This window comes from Lithobates pipiens, unplaced genomic scaffold (genome assembly GCF_037356315.1).
Source record: "Lithobates pipiens isolate NorthernLeopardFrog02 unplaced genomic scaffold, aLitPip1_a1.2 Scaffold_18, whole genome shotgun sequence".
Classification (NCBI taxonomy): domain Eukaryota; kingdom Metazoa; phylum Chordata; class Amphibia; order Anura; family Ranidae; genus Lithobates; species Lithobates pipiens.
In genome coordinates, this window is record NW_027507758.1 from 393,275,121 (window position 1) to 393,292,510 (window position 17,390).

Consider the following 17,390-nt stretch of genomic DNA (forward strand, 5'->3'; position numbering starts at 1 on the left):
GGAGGAACAGAACAGGCAGAAAATAATCTCCAGAACCCCGAAGCATTTTTTTTTCTGGCATACCCATTCTACAGAAGTCAGATATTTGGGCGGCTTCTGTCGGACAGGCTGCTGTACACATGGACCAAATGTAGACCTATATTTTGCCCATGTCTACCAGGCTTAAATTTGAGGCTTTTATTTTTGTTGCCATCGGGGGACATTGTATTGATTTTAAAAGGTTTCAGAGCTCAATGTTAGAGATTCTTAACCTTGTGTATAATTGTAGGAATACTTTCCCCAATCATGTTTCAGGACAGCAACATGAGATTATTGTAAATGCTTTACCTTCTACAGGAAACAAGCAGGAAGATTAAAAACCTCCCCCACCTCTCTTGTGACTAATGTGAGTTTAGTTTGTGTTTCTCTCTGTCCAATAGAGCACAAAAACTTTTTTTTTTTGTTTTTGTTTTTTTCACCATCTGTGTCCCATTTAGAAGATTTTCCTTCACTTCCTGTCCCATAGCCGAACAGAAAGTTATATGAAATCCTTGTAAATTAAGGGAATTCATTGGAGACCTCAGGTAACCAGAACTAGTGTCCACATTGGAAGATTTCCCCTATATTACTTTTTTGGAGACTTCCCAAAATGTGGGATTTTCTTTACGTTCACTTTCACTGATAGTTGGTAAACAAGAGAAATATAGAGGGTGAATCTCCCTAATGGGGTCAATAGAAACCAAATGGGTATTCTAATCCCTCTCCACTCTATCCAAAACTAAAAAAAAAAGTTTTGCTTTTAGTTATAAAAATTGTGACACTAATGGAACTTGACCTTGTTCCTTGGGCAAACTCCTGGGGAACCCAGCCTTGGCCTCTTGCTTTTGCTGACCTTACATCTGCCAAAATCACTTCCAGGAAAAAGCCGGCAGTCGGCTTGCAAAGAAACAACGCTGCCAGCGGCTATGTGTACAACCACTGCTGCCACCAATGTTTCAAAGAAGTCATTTTGTGAGCATTCAAAAGTAGGTAAATCAATTTCATTGCTTGGATGTATGTGTTTTTTTTTTTTTTTTGGACTTGACGAAAAACATCAGATAGTCATCTTCTGGTGCTTTTTAGTGGCTCCTTTAACAGTCTTTGGGCACCAAAATGTTCAGTGGCTAGATGGATAAGCAATGCCATTAGCTTTGTTTATAAAGAAAAGTAAAGTCATCGCCCATTACAGCACCCTCCATCCATTCCTTTGCAACACCATGTGCAGAAAGCACAGGAGCATTAGTGGAACAAGTTAGGGCTGCTAACATGGTCTAATTAATGAATGAAAGTGTTGACTTGCCCTGATGTATGATTTTTAATTATCCTCACATGTTGCTGTCATGGGAGATGATTGCAGAAAATCTTTGTTAGTCTTACTGGCAAACTGTATTTCTAAAAATCTTGCAGGGCCGTGTTCTTACTGGTGGAGGTACTCTTTAAATTCAAATTGAGGGATGAGTGAGGTGGGAGTTCCTGCCTGTGGTTCCTGTAGAGCAGGGGTCTCAAACTGGTGGCCCTCCAGCTGTTGCTAAACTACAAGTCCCATGAGGCATTGCAAGGCTGACAGTTACAAGCACGACTCCCACAGGCAGAGGCATGATGGGACTTGTAGTTTTGCAACAGCTGGAGGGCCGCCAGTTTGAGACCCCTGCTGTAGAGGATGGGACCAATCATCTCTCATGTGGCTATCCTGGAAAATGATTGCATACATACAAAATATTCCTATAATATTGAAATCATGTCAATAACCGTGCAGAAAGCTTTATGCTGTATACTGTAGGCAACTTGGCTGTGGACAGAGCCACTTCATGGATTACACAGGTATGCGATTATACTTGGTGTTAATTCAGAGACGTTCTTCACGCTGTAATGAGAAAAGTGTTTAACTTGGTTTACCGGCAGGGGAAGAAAGTTCAATCACCCATAACAGAAAAGTATGTCGCCACCTCATAAAGGTTAAGGATTAAATTTTTCAATTTTTTTTATCCCAAATGTTTTCTAATATAAAATAGGGTCACTTTAAAAACAGAATTTATGAGCTTACAAATAAAAATTAAGTACTACTTGAATGGTATCAAATTATTAATAATAATAACAATAATAATAATTTTTTATTTTATTTCTAGTTCTGAAATCCATAGAAAATCTCGGTGTTAGTTATGTGAAAGTTTCGGCAGATTACACCACCAAGCTGGAAAATGAACTTAGAAAACTTAAGTTTCCATACCGAGTGAGTATAGATGTGTGAAACATCTCAATTAACGATGTTTATTATAAATTTTAATTTTACACTAATTCCAAAAGGTGTTGTTTTTTTTTTTTTGTTTTTTTTTTCCATGCAGGTGCATATGTGATTTTAGGCTCAGTTCACACTGGTGCAATACTGGAAACCCTGCGATTCCTGTGCAGGTTTCCACATTGCACCTGAATTGCACCAGAATTGCACACCGTTTCACATTGACAGCTGCGAACCGCTGCGGGTATCTATATAAAGTTAAAATGGTACAGGAATCGGATTGCATGGGTGTGAACTATATGGCTGAATTTGCATCAAACAGACATAGCATGTGATCTGCACAGCAATGCGGTACGAATCGCATGTCTGTGCTCGCACCAATGTGAACCCAGCCTTAAACTTCTTGCTTGTTTATACCTTTTCCGTGTGTATATCCTAAATTGTAAAAAGGATTTCCCAAGGCGTCTTTCAGGACAGCACCTGAGAGATAGTGACTCCTCCCTCCTCGTTAGGAAACACCTTCTTCCTCCAAACTTTAAAGGGAGACACCTCCCTACCACACCTCAGTTCTTGTGTTTCCTCCGGCCCGGGAGGGAGTCAAGGTCTCTTGGGTGTTCCTGAGGGACAAGGCTTCCTTCCCGTTTTTCCTCCTTTAGGGACCTGCTGTCCTCCCGACCTACCCAGGCCTCGGCAGCGGTAGCAAGCGGGCTCCTCTTCCCCTCTTAGTGCTCGGAGAAAGCCGAAGATTCAGTGGCCCGCACGTTCGTAGGAGCGGCGGCGCGTGTGCCATGTTCTTTCGGCGGTCATGCCGGAAACGACAAAGCGGGTCACTGGGTCGGCGAAAACGTTAGTTTCCGGCGTGGACGCAGGGGGGAGGACAGGAGCTGGTGCCTATTTCCGCTTCCGGTCCGGTGCAGATGCATTATGGGAGTCTGGAGGCGGCGTGTGAAGCCACAAGTGGAATTCTGCACACCTGCTATGGAAGAATCAGCGTCTGCAGCAGTGGGGATAGGCACAGGCACCAGCAAAGTCCAGGTAGGAGGCAGCGGTTAAAGTCTGCCTTTTTCTCCTATTTCCTGGCTTTTGGTCTCTCTCTCTTTTTTTTTTTTTCTTTCCCCCCTGGTGGCAAGGGGCCTGTCTGGGCACTAGAGGCTGACTGGTTTCTTCTTAGTGCACCTGTGTGGTGATCCTTATCAAAGCTGAGACTGGGTCTCACTAAGGGTCCCCTGGTTTTTTTCCCTTTTTTTTTCTTTTTCTTCATAGGCTAAAAGCTCTGACCCAAAAAAGAGATGTCCTTCTTGCAGGGCCAAATTGGGAGAAAATTGGAAGAAAACCTTATGCAGTGCCTGCATTACTTCTTTAGTTAAAGAGGAATCAGCCTCTGTATGTGAGGGTCTGGTTGCTTCTGTAAAGAAGGAGCTATACGCCACGATTCAGAATTTTTGTGACTCACTAGTAAACCCGGCTGTTAGTCAGCCTTCCACTTCAGAGTCTTCCCAGGGGTCGTTCTCTATCCCAGTGTTGGAATCTCTGCCTGAAGACCCTTCAGATAGGGAAAAGCAGTCCACTGCTCTTTCCGTTAAAGATTCGGAAGAGGAGTTGGAGGAGACTGAGGTGGTCCCCTCTAAATTCATTTATGAGCAATTTAAAGCCAGCAATGGCCACAACATGTGTAGCCAGGAATTTGGAATACTGGCTCAACCACCTAAAGTCACATATAGCTGCAGATTCCCCCAAACAGGAAATCTTAGATTCTTTTCCTACCCTGACTGTGGCAGTTGCTTATATTGCAGACGCCTCAGCTGAGGCAATTAAAATGTCAGCCAGGTCAGCAGCTTTAACTAATGCTGCAAGAAGAGCCTTATGGCTTAAAACCTGGCCCGGTGATTCGGCATCAAAGAACAAGCTGTGTGGGATACCCTTTTCGTGTGACCTTCTCTTCGGCCCTGACCTCGATAATATTCTCGACAGGACAGCTGATAAAAAAAAAAGATCCTTCCCGGTCAAAAAGAAAAAACAGGTGCCAAAACGTCTTTTTCGACCTCAAAAAAAACTCAGGATGAAGACGGCAAGTTGCAGGGGAGAAGGAAAAATTGGTCCGCCCCGAAGCTGAAAGTTAGAGGCGGAATTCTCTTTCGTCCTCCTACACAGGCCGAAAAATCTCAATGACTCGTCTCTGCGGGTGGGAGGAACACTACAAGAATTTCTTCCGCAGTGGTCAGGGATAACTTCAAGTCAGTTTATTCAGTTTATTCTGACCACTCTCTCGCAGGGTTACACACTCGAGTTTGCCAAGAACCCCCCAAGAAGGTTCTTGATTACAAACGCCCCACGGGACTCGTTAAGGGCCCTGGCCATGAAGTCCTCTCTCGAGGAACTGATGCAGCAGGGTGTAGTAGTCCAAGTACCACTACAAGAACAGCAGGAGGGGTTTTATTCGCATGTCTTCCTAGTAAAAAAGCCGACAGGAAAATTTCGGTTGATTCTCAACCTAAAGCCTTTAAACGAGTCCATCAGGTACAGAAGGTTCAAGATGGACTCGATTTTCTCAGTCAGGAATCTTCTGACGCCAGGTTGTTTTATAGCGTCAGTGGATTTAAAGGATGCATACCCGATCTCGCCCCAGTCTCAGAGGTTCCTCAGGCTGGCGGGGAGGTTGGGGGGTGTGGTTCATCATCTCCAGTTCAGAGCCTTACCCTTTGGTCTGTCATCATCTCCCCAAATTTTTACCAAAGTGATGGCAGAAGCTTTAGCTCCGCTGCGTCTTCAGGGAATCGCAGTTATTCCTTATTTCGATGATCTGCTGTTTTTCGCCCCATCCAGCGAAGAATTGCAGATCAATCTAGGCAAAGCTCGCAGCCATTTGGAGGCTCTGGGGTGGATTTTGAACCTCCAAAAGTCTTCCCTAAACCCATCCCAGGAGATTCGGTTTTTAGGGTATCTAATCAATTCGGTGGATCAAAAGATCTTCCTTCCCTTAGACAAAAAGGACAGGATTTACGGTGCAGTGTCTTTACTGCAGACCAGTCAAAATCTGACGGTGAGACAGGTTATGTCAGCTTTGGGGGTTCTTACCTCAACAATGCCGGCATTCCAGTGGGCAAGGCTGCATTTCAGATGTCTGCAGGCTTTTCTTCTAAGATCTTGGGATCACACAGTGGCATCCCTAGAGGCAGAGGTAAGAGTGCCAACCCAGGTGAAAAGGTCTCTATGGTGGTGGAAGAGACAGGATGTCCTATCAGAGGGGTTAGTCTGGGTTTTTCCAGTCGAGAAAAGACTAACTGACGCCAGTTCCTGGGGGTGGGGAGCCCACCTAGGAACGTGTTTCACTCAGGGATCCTGGGCCAAAGAGGAGGCTCTAAGGTCCTCAAACTGGAGGGAGCTCAAGGCGATTGCCTTAGCTCTGGAGTCATTTGTTCAGGATCTTCAGTCCCAGCATGTTCAGGTCCTAACAGACAATGCCACGGCGGTGGCTTATTTAAACAGGCAGGGGGGTACAAGAAGAAGCAGGTCGCTCCAAGTACTGGCCATGGAGATCCTTCGGTGGGCGGAAAGGCATTTGTTGTCACTATCAGCAGTCCACCTAAAAGGGGATCTAAACAGGTTTGCGGACTTCCTAAGCAGAAACCCTATTCGGGAATGGTCTCTAAACCCAGAGGTCTTCTCAATGATTGCCGGGAAATGGGGGCTACCAGAGGTGGACCTGTTCGCCTCAAAGGAGAACGCCCGGGTCCCCCAGTTCTTTCCCCTGGACAGTCGCGATGGGTCGCTGGGCACAGATGCGCTAGCATATCCATGGGAATTCCGTCTTTGCCACGCTTTCCCCCCATTTCAGTTAATTACGTTAATTTTAAGAAGAATTCAGAAGGAAAAGGTGCCAGTTATACTAATCACGCCCTTTTGGCCAAAGAGGGCCTGTTTTTCGACCATTCTAGGATTGACAATCAAGCCTTGTTGACATCTGCCCCTCAGGCACGATCTGTTGTTTTCAGGGCCCAGTAAATCATCCAGGAGTGGCCAGCTTGGCTCTCACAGCCTGGTTTCTGAAAAGCAGCTCCTTAGGAGCAAGGGTTTTTCCAGCCGTTTGATCTCAACCCTTTTGGCAAGTAGGAAAAGGGTTACAAGGGTCATTTACGCTAAGGTTTGGAAGCTTTATAATACGTGGTGTTTTTCATCCGCCCAGGTTCCAGGGAGCCTTGTCTCCATCTTGGAGTTTTTACAAGATGGAGCAGACAAGGGACTAGCAGTTAGTACCCTGAAGGTGCAGGTAGCGGCACTAACAGTGTTCTTAGAAAGATCTGTAGCCTCAGATCCGCTGGTTATCAGATTCTTTAGAGCTCTCTAGAGGTCTAGACCAGAGCCTCTTAAGGTTTTTCCTAGATGGGATTTTTCGGTAGTCCTGCAGTCTCTAACAAGGGGTTCCTTTGAGCCCCTGGAGGAGGCGCCCCTTAGGTTTCTCACATTAAAGACCGTTTTTCTGATTGCCATTGTGTCTGCATGCAGAATCAGTGAGCTAAATGCTCTGTCAATTAAAGAACCGTATCTGTCCATTTTTCCTGACAGTTATTCTTAGAACAGATGCAAAATTCTTACCGAAGGTAGCTTCAGTACAGAACCGTATTCAAGACATAGTACTTCCAACCTTTTGCGTTAACCCAAAAGGAGAGAAGGAGACCCTTTTCCACATGTTGGACGTCAGGAGGACTCTGTGTTACTTGGAAAGGACAGAGCCTTTCAGACATTCAGATTCACTGTTTGTACTTTTTTCAGGAAATAAAAAGGGTTTCCAGGCTTCTAAAGTTACTTTAGCTAGATGGCTGAAATGATCTATCTCAGAGGCATATTCCCAAACAGGGTTATCACCTCCGGCAGGAATTTGTGCGCACTCAACCAGGGCTCTGGCGTCTACATGGGCAGAGAGAGCTGGTGCCACCCCTGAGCAGATCTGCAAGGTGGCGACATGGTCGAGTTTTTTCATTTTTCAATTGTGAAACATTATAGGCTGGACCTCACATCTGCCAGCGATCAAGCGTTTGGCAGAAAGGTCCTGCAAGCTGTTGTCCCGCCCTAAGGGGTAAGTCTCTGTTATCCTCTCAGGTGCTGTCCTGAAAGACACCTTGGGAAAGGCCAAGTTAGACCTACCGGTAACTTGTTTTCCAGAAGTCTTTCAGGACAGCAACATCCCGCCCTATTGTATTTTATTATGCTACGCTGTGACTAACGTATATGTTTGTGTTCCAGCCGGGCCGGAGGCTCTCTTCTACAACTGAGGTGTGGTAGGGAGGTGCCTCCCTTTAAAGTTTGGAGGAAGAAGGTGTTTCCTAACGAGGAGGGAGGAGTCACTATCTCTCAGGTGCTGTCCTGAAAGACTTCTGGAAAACAAGTTACCGGGAAGTCTAACTTGGTCTTTCAATCAGTGCAAAACAAACCCTAAATCACATAAGCAGCTGGACACTCAAGGTCAATATATAAATTCCTAGGTAAAATTCTTAAATGGTCTGTGCAGCGCTAAAAACGACTAAAATATAATAAAATTCATAGAAGTCCAATGGGAACCATACAAACGAGTCCAAGTTCATGAGTAACGAGGTGGAGCTGTTTGCTTGGAATGAGAGAGACCTCAGCACGCTGGAAGGAAAGCTCCATTGCTGGATTGTGGCCTGCTGGGCTGGTGATGTGGAGTGGCAGGATTTAATTTTATTGGATCCCCATAGAGGCAACGATCGTCTAATATACCTGTTTGAGAAGTCTTGTTTGACCGGTGTTAAATCAGAGGTCCACAGTTTGAGGTGAGCGGCCCTCATTGTCTAAGGTGGAGGCACTGATACAGATGCACACAGAATTTATTTCTGAGCACCCTAGTCACTACTGTGGAGAAATCATCTTTCTGTCTAGTGATGCGCTGTGTTTTTTCTTTTATCTCTAAAGCCCCATACACACTATCAGATTTTCTGCTTATTTTTTTTTCCTTCAGATTTACCAAAACCATGTAGTGCAAGGGCCTGCCTGATTGCATACAAATTGAAATTCCTAAGGTTTGACCTCATTATTATATGGTTTTGATAAATCCGAAGGAAAACATCAGCAGAAAATCTGATAGTGTGTGTATAAGGCTTTAGATTGACTACAGATTTTATATATGAACTTGGACTCCTTTGTATGGTTCCCATTAGACCTATATGAATTTATAATATATTTTAGTAGTTTTTAGCTCTGAACTGACCATTTAACATGTGTATATCATACTTGGTTTGAAAGTACTTTTATTTTCTATTAAAGTTTTTCAGCTCTATGGATATTGTGCTTTTCTCTTTCAACAAACTTTTGCTTGTGTAAATGCAGTATGCTTAGGATTTTCCTATGCCGCATACACACGATTGGATTTTCCGTTGGGAAATGTTGGATGTGAGCTTGTTGGCGGTAAGTCCGACCGTGTGTATGCTCCATTGAACATTTGTTGTCAGACTTTTCGCCAACAGATGTTGGCTAGCATATTCTTAAATTTTCCGCCAACAAATGTGTGTTGTCGGACTTTCCGATCGTGTGTACAAAAGTCCAAAGTACAAACACCCATGCTCGGAAGCGGTCGGTGTGGAGAATTAACATTCGTGATGTGGCAAATTATGAAATCTCCAAATTCAGCGCACATTCTCCTACTTTTAATGGTATAATAATGAAGCTGCTTTGTTGGTGATACTGATGGAGTTATTGAAAACACATTTTCAAAGGTTTTTTATTTTATTTTTTTATTTTTTTTTTCTAGTGATATCAAGAATAATATTATGTTTTTTATTTGTGCAAGTTACCACAACATCGTTATCCCATAGCTTTTAAGATCAAAGATACAACTATGTTGGTGTTCCTTGTTAATTTTACATTGTATTTTTTAAAATGTAACTGCCTGCTCCCAAACTGTCATTTGACGTAAAACACATAGCCAAGTATCATTCTACATATTTTTTTTTTTTATTGGGCATTAAAAAAAAATAATTAGACATGCTATCTGCCAATAGAACAAAAACCGAAAAGTGCATTCTATGCATCCAAAAATATAGAAAATTTATCAAATCATTATTCAACCAAAAAAATGTCAAAGCAATAACTCCAAGGACAATAATAAATAACACGTTCTCTCCTCGGATTCCGCAATGTGAAAAGCATGAAGTGAAATGCGAGAAATGAAAAACGCGAAAAGAAAAGGGTGAATCAAGATTCACCAAACTTCTGCTAACACGAAATTAGCAGAAGGAGCCCAAAGGGTGGTGCTAAGGAGCTGAAAAACTACATAGTACGTCACTATGTTTGTAATTGTTGGGCAACATTTGTGTGACTGTGTGTATGCAAGACAAGTTTGAGCCAACATCCTTTTGACAAAATTCCACGGTTTTGTTGTCCAAGTCCGATCTTGTGTACGAGGCATTAGAGTTCCCGTCAATAGCTTCAGAAATTACAGGTAAAAGCACAGACAAATCAAGTTTTTAATATTTTTTTATTTTTATTTTTTTAAATTCCGAAACCAAGAAATTTTGCGAGCTACCCAAAATCTGTAAATGTGTAACGCCTCCTATTACCTCCCAGGACAGCAAGATGGGGAAGCTAACAGAAGTCAGTAATTATAAATGGGCACCCTTATTCACCCAGTCTTTTGTGACCATTGACTTCAATGTGATGCTTGGAGTCTATGGATGATAGTGTCCATGGTCTACAAGAAAATGACTGCCGTCAATGTGTTTATTAGCCGACACGCAAACCGTGAGGTCCAATCACAATCCCCCTGAGAAAGATAGGATTTATCCCTGTATCAACACATGTTTGGGAGGGGACAGGAGGGAGAAGGAGACAGATGATTTGTCTCAGAACGGAGAGACGCACTATTTCCGCTTTTTGGTGTTTTGTTTGGCTTTCTATAGAGTGGTGCACTGAAGCACCCAGCAAATGTGAGTACCCTGTCAGAGGGGTTATGGTTTATTAATAAAATTATTTTATAAAACTGTATTGCACTATCAAGTACCTTTTTATGTTTTGCACGAGTGTGGAAGCAGCAGAACTGAGCAGCCAGGACTCCATCACAGACACTGAACCCAGGGATGGTTCAGCGGGATTTGACTGAACTTAATTGTGAGGTCACACGCTCTAAGGTGAGTGTACACACATAAGGGGAACACTTGAGTGAACGCAAGAACACGCTGTGAATTTTTTTGGAATGGACTTCAATATTTAACGATGTTACTGTTTATATGAAATTGTAACATTTTATTGTGTGTGCACTTGGCACTTTTGATTACTGGATCACTTTCAATATTTTTTTGCATGTACTGGGATCACTATATTTGATACAAGAAGTTTTTGATTTGATTTTGTATGAATTTTTTGGCATTTGCACGAAAACACTTTATGTATTTATTTTACCAGCATGGAGGCACTTTATACATTTCAATGCATATGTGGATTATAAGGGTTTTGATGCTGTGATCACATGCTCGATGGTAAAAAGACTTTGTTTGCACGTCAACACATTTTTTATTTAGTGTCATTGCATCAAGGCACTTAAGCCCCATACACACTATCAGATTTTCTGCTGATTTTTTTTTGTCTTCAGATTTACCAAAACTATGTAGTGCAAGGGCCTGCCTGATTGCATACTCATATTATATGGTTTTGGTAAATATGAAGGAAAAAAAATCATCAGAAAATCTGATAGTGTGCATGGGGCTTTAGCTAACCTCAAGATAGTGCAGCATTTCCACTATAAATATTAGAGGTGTTTTTTTTTTTTTTTTAATGCTTAACCTCTAGCGATCCGCGCTATAGCCGATTGACGGCTACAGCATGGACCAGCATTGCCGGGACCACGTCCATTGACGTCGTCCTGTGCACGAGCGGCCTGCGTGACCCCTGAAGGGCGCTCTGTGGTCAGCGAGTCTATGAGACTCGCTGGATCACAGATCGGAGTAATGGGTCGATCCCGACCGCTTACCACGTGATCAGCTGTCAGTCAATGACAACTAATCATGTGATGTCAACACAGCCAGTAATCGGCTATTTTTTCTCCTCGCGCCTGACAGCGGAAGGAGAAAAAAAAAGCCGATCATCAGCGGCAGTGAGAGGGACATCAGTCCCGATCACTGCGATGTGCCCCAGCTCCTCAGTGCCTACATTTGCCGCCTACCTGTGCCCACCACCACCATCTAACAGTGCCACCCATCAGTACCAACTTATCTGTGCCTATTAGTGCCCATCAGTGCAGCCTATCAGTGCCCCCTCACCAGCACATATCAATGAAGCAGATAAATTACCTGTTTGCTAAATGTTATAACAAACTATTAAACATGGTTGATTTTTTTTTTTTTTTTTTTCAGAATTTTCAATTTTTTTTGTTTAGCAAAAAATAAAAACCCTAGCTGTGATTAAATACCAACAAAAGAAAGCTCCATTTGTGGGAAAAAAATGATAAAAATGTCATTTTTGGTTACAGTGTTGTATGACCGCTCAATTGTCATTCAAAGTGCGTCAGTGCTGAAAGCTGAAAATTGGTCTGGGCAGGAGGGGGGGGGGGGGGGGTTTAAGTGCCCAGTAAACAAGTGGTTAAAGAGGAGCTCCAGGCTCTGTCAGAAAAAATATTTAAATTCAGCAGCTACAAATACTGTAGCTGCTGACTTTTTTAATATTAGGAAACTTACCTGTCCACGAATCCAGCAGTCTTATCCCGAGCCGATTTTTCAGTTGACTCTTGGGTGCTGCCGCCGCCATTTTGGGATGGCTGCGCTTTGTGAATGGCCTGGCGACGTGGGAAGGAGAAGGGGGGCCAAACTTCCGGATGACTATACTGCAGCGACGTCACCCGGAAGTGGGAGAGGATACCTGTCAAAACCAGGTACCTGCTCCCCCCCCCCCCCGAAAGGTGGCAAATGTGGCAGTGGAAGGGGGCGTTAAGGGGGCAAATAAGTGGATCTTCCCCTTTTGGCTGGAGCTCCAATTTAATCGCAGTGACAAGCGACTTGTCATGCAACTTTTAACTCTCAAGTCTCAACTGTTGGAATTTGCAAACTTTGTCTCAAGCACATCAAGCATGGCAAAAACACCAGGCATTCAGGTACCACATGTTTAACAAGGCATTTAACCTCCCACCACTCAGCCCCTGGCAAAAGCACCTGAAAGCCACACAAAAGGGCTGCCAATCTATTCCCCCTCCTTACTCGCCTCCTTCTACCCCCACTATACCTCATGACCTCTCAGCAGCCTCCACTGACAGGGATGGTGGTATAGCACAGCGTGTCCCAGGTCCTTTACAGCCAGCTTCCAGCAGCACACCACCAGCTGTAGACTATAGCTGGCAAATTTCTCTGCCCCATCTGCTGCAGCGGGAAAAAAAAATCACTGCCACCCACATGCCCAACATCTAAATGCAAGCTTGTCAAAACTGCTGGCTCTACAACTTCTGCCTTTCCATCTGGTGGATTCTGTTCCCAATCCTCTGCTGGATTGTTCTATGAACCACATGTACCCCCTAAGCGTTCAAGAGGCTATTCAATGTGTTAGGCTAAAAGGTGCCATGCAGTGCTTCAGCTGGTGTGTCTAGGGGATAGGAACCACATCGGAGCAGAGAATCTTGCAGCTCTGCAGGGGCAGGCCCAGAGGTGGTTCACACCATGCCAGCTGGAGCCAGGAATGGTGATGTGTGATTATGGCACAAACCTCCTGTCTGCCCTTAGACAGGGAAAGTTGACACATGTGCCATGCCTCAATTCGGTGGTGCAGCGTTTCCTAAATGGGTACCCAGGGTTGTAAGAGCTGCAAAAGCAGGCCAGAAGAGTCTGTAGCCATTTCAAGCGGTCATACACAGCCAGTGCTTGGCTGAAATTCAGCAGGAATTCCACCTGCCCATATACTGCCTGATTTGTGACCTGCCCACCAGGTGGAACTAGACTTTGGCAATGCTGCAGCGACTGCACATGCAGCAGAGATCTGTCAACAAGTACCTGTGTGAGTATAGCCCAACGACAGGCTTAGGCCGGCTCTGATTTTATTTATTTTTTCCCCAAATTCTGTGTGGCATAATGGACAGGGCACTCGAGGCAGAGCAGCGGGAGGAAGAGGAGGACTTCCTTTCCTCTCAAGACCGACTTTATGCAGACACCATTGTTCCTGTGCCACAGAGCACACAAGAGAGGGAGGAGGTTTCTGTCAGTTTTGGAGGCATTGAAGCAGAGGAAGACATACGTCAAACATTAAGAGATGGTTTTCCATCCGCAGAACCCTTAAGAGTAGTACGTGGCTGGGAGGAGGCAGTTCTAGATACTAAAATCCTCAGTGACCCCCGAGGAGTCTGCTTCTCATGCCTTTGCAAATTTACAGTGCATGGGTTCCCTCATGATTCAAAGTCTGCGAAAGGACCCAATAATACGTGCCTTAAAGGGGAAGGATCACTATTGGTTGGCAACCCTTCTTGACCACCGTTACAAGGGGAAAGTCTCAGAACTCTTCAGGATACGGGTGGCACAGTGATGTAGTGGTTAGCACTTTCGCCTAGCAGTAATAAGGGTCGCTGGTTCGAATCCCAACCACAACACTACCTGCCTGGAGTTTGCATGTTCTCCCTGTGCCTGCGTGGGTTTCCTCCAACAAACCAAAGACATGCAGGTAGGTTAATTGGCTTCTGCCCAAAATTTGGCCCTAATATATGAATGTGGACCTTGGATTGTGGGCTCCTTGAGGGTAGGGACCAATGTGTGTGTGTAATGTACAGGGATAGGGACAATTGTAGACACTCAGGTTGAACTGGATGGACTGGTGTCTTTATTTAACCTTACTAACTATGAAACCTTAAAGAGGAGTATATCTAATTCCTTTCCCCAATTCTGGTAGGATACAGTGTGGTGGAAAACTTTGTTTTACGGCTTCTGTTGGTCAAGGGAGGAGCAGTAGAGAAGGCGGCCGCCTAAGTGATGCATTTCGCAATTTTTTTTTTTTAGTCCTCGATGCCCAGGGCGGTCAGTTTCCACATCACATTGGCAGCGCCTGCATCACACGGTGGACGATTATCTAGGGGTGAAAACAGAGATGGAAAGCTTTCCAGTCGATGATCCACTGGCTTACTGGGTCGTGAGAATAGACCACTGGCCAGAACTTCCAATTGAGCTGTTATGCTGTTAAGCTGCCCTGCATCCAGCATGCTTGCCGAATGGGCATTCAGTGCTACTGGAGGTTTTGATACTGGTAATAGAACGCGTCTGTCCACAGACTCGGTGGACTGTCTGACATTTATCAAAATTAATCAGTCCTGGATTACCAGCAGCCATGAAGCCCCAGATGCCAATGTTGCTGATTACGTTTTTTTTTTTTTTTTTTTTTGGGATGTGGAATCTTTGCAGGACTTCTAGGCTGCCTAGCGTTGTGAGTGTTGATTTTCATCTGTAAGAATTTTTTTGGTGTAGGTTTCATGGGCACAATTAACACCCAGAGAGACCAATTTTTCTGCAAGGTGTACCAAGATGGGCGTCGCAGCATATACTATATTATAAATGACACAAATTATGAGAGGAAAGGAAGGATTTTGCAATTCTATATGCCATATAGCATTACAAAATCCTTCCTTTCCTCCATGTCATTTATTATGCCAGGTCAGCAATTGCCAATCAGTGCTGCATTTTCAGTGCCCATAAGTGTCCCCTATCTGTGCCACCTATCAGTGCCCATCAGTGCTGTTCATAATTTATAAAGAAGATATCATTCATCTGTATTGTGCTTTGAAAACTGTCACATGATGTTAAAAAAATAAAAATAAAAAAAAAGTATCGGTAATTGGTATCGGCAAGTACTTGAGACCCTTATCGGTACTTTAAAAAAGTGGTATCAGGACAACCCTACATTGTATGCCCAATAACTTGCATATAAGCCTTCAAATTTGGGCACCTTTTTATTTTTCACATTTGGGGCCCATAGACGTCAATGGGGTTTGTTATTAGATTCCGAACTTTCGCAATGTTCGACAGTTCTGCTGCGAACCGAACAGGGGGTCGGTCGGCCCATCCCTACTGCTGTTCATTGATACTTTGTTTTTTGTTTTTTTCAAGTGACTATTTAGGTACTTTGTGTCTTAAAAAAAAAATATATATATATTATTTTTATTTTTTTCCCCACATGGAGCTGCTCTGCATTTCAGTAGGAGATGAGTGAGCAGATCCCCTGCTTAATCAGAGCCGAGTTGTTGTTATACATGATTTATATAGCGCCAACAGTTTGATGCATGTCTATTATTTTTTTTTTACATCCATGATTGTTCAGTTTGTGCCCAGCAGACAGGTGCTGACCCATGATAGCTCTATGGGTGGTCGGCTATAAGATGGACTTGAATCTGTTTACATCAGGACACCTCTGATCCATCATGCTTAGGTTCTGAAAGATGGAAAAGTGCACAGTTTTTTCTAATTTTGTTTTGATATTTGTTGCACTATGTCCCTACATTAAAACCATAACCTCTTGCTCGGTTCATTTTGCAGATCAAAGCAATTTTGTAACATAATAGTAACTAAGTATTAATGTTGTAGCTCTGTGTACTACTCAAAGCAGCACAAGCTACAGCTGCAGAGAGCACACAGTATAAAAGCAGTGAGCATTGTGTGGTATGTCAAAAACACAGCAGCATTGTATTTTCAGTGCAGGCTATTTAATTTCTGAGAATTAAAATCAGGTGGGAATGAAGGGGTGTGTGCAGTCTGTTGACAACATATTTTCCTGTACAGGTTTTTGGTAGAAATTTTTGGTCAGGTTTGATATTCTAAAGTGTGACAGCATCATTTGTCATGACTGTAGTTATATGGTGCTGACTTGACAATGTATTTTCTTTGAATAGGTCAGATGCATTTTTGTTTTTTTCAGGCTATAGATGGTGTGACAGTACAGTTCCCTGTCCTAGTAATTGTCGCACAGGGTTCTCAAATAGGCAGGTTGAGGGGGGCTCCAGGGGTATTTAATGTGGAGGAATCTGTTTTATCAGTTTCCTCCAAAGTTTGTAAAATCCACTTGGGGACCTGGAGCCCGGAGATTCCATAGCCTTATTGGTGGGATGGAATCTCCAATCCTGGGACTGGGTTTTTGGAACAGCCAGGAGTCTGGCTGGTTGACTGAGCAGGTGGGTCCTGGGTTTATAGCAGAGTCAGGTTTAGGGTTTTGGGCTCCACCCAGAGAGACAGGAGGTCTCCAGGAGTCCAAAGAGTGCAGGTGTGCACTAGAGAGCCAGAGACACAAGTCTGAGGATTTAGAGCAGTGAGGGGCTGCCTTCTAGATGGACACTGTGTCTGAGACAAATGAGAGCCTGAAGTGGAAGGCCTGAGCAGCAAGGAAGCTGAAAAGAGGTACAGTACTTGTGCGGGAACCCTGTTATAATGCCAAGAGGGCTGAATTGTAAAGCCTAGGTGGCAGTGCTGATGAAGAGAGCCAGGTGGCTTGACATTTTTCATGTATTGTTTTTTTGGCAGAAGAACCCCTGTGTGGGCAAGCAAGTGCATGTATGAACTTTATGTTGTTCCTTTTTAATAAAAGTGGGCTACCATGCCCTTAAACGAAAGTTCCTGTTCGCTGTGAACTTACTGAAAAGACATCTGCCACTGAGTTAAACATCCCCCAGTGTAACAATGGCTAAATGAAAACAAGAACATCTTCTGTTTTATTAATATGATGGACTTAGTTGAATGATTTCCAGGAGGCTGTTTATTTTATGAGCATAGTTTGGAGACGGCTCCTATGCCATTTCAATGAAACATTTACTGACTCCTGGCCTCCTGAAACTGTTAGTTGCCTGACTTATGCTGACCCCTTTTGACCCTCCTTTTTTCTATTTTTTTTTTATCCCCTGGAATAAGTATTTATATCAGTAAGTTCCTAACTCCATTCGTGTGTGTGTGTGTGTGTTATTTTTTTTTTTTTTCTTTCTTAATGACTTAACATTGAAGTAAGAGAATTGGCAGACAAAATTCCACCGCTGCACTTAGTGCTTGCTCGAGAACAAGTATAAAATAAATATCTAGGTGTCTTGTGTTGGCAGAGTCCTTCTGTAATGTCTAATGATGCATACACACACAATCAGAATTTCCGACAACAAAACCGTGCATTTTTGTTCGAAGGATGTTGGCTCAAA

The 17,390-nt window shown here is 43.6% G+C and overlaps 1 protein-coding gene across 1 annotated transcript in view; it reads left to right on the plus strand.

The window, feature by feature from the left end:
- Window positions 1–17,390, plus strand: part of LOC143989955 (uncharacterized) — a 269,998-nt gene that overhangs the window by 127,416 nt on the left and 125,192 nt on the right. Inside the window, exon 2 of the mRNA XM_077490209.1 lies at window positions 7,426–7,607. The gene's annotated coding sequence lies outside the window, so the exon portion shown is untranslated. The remainder of the gene's footprint in view (window positions 1–7,425; window positions 7,608–17,390) is intronic.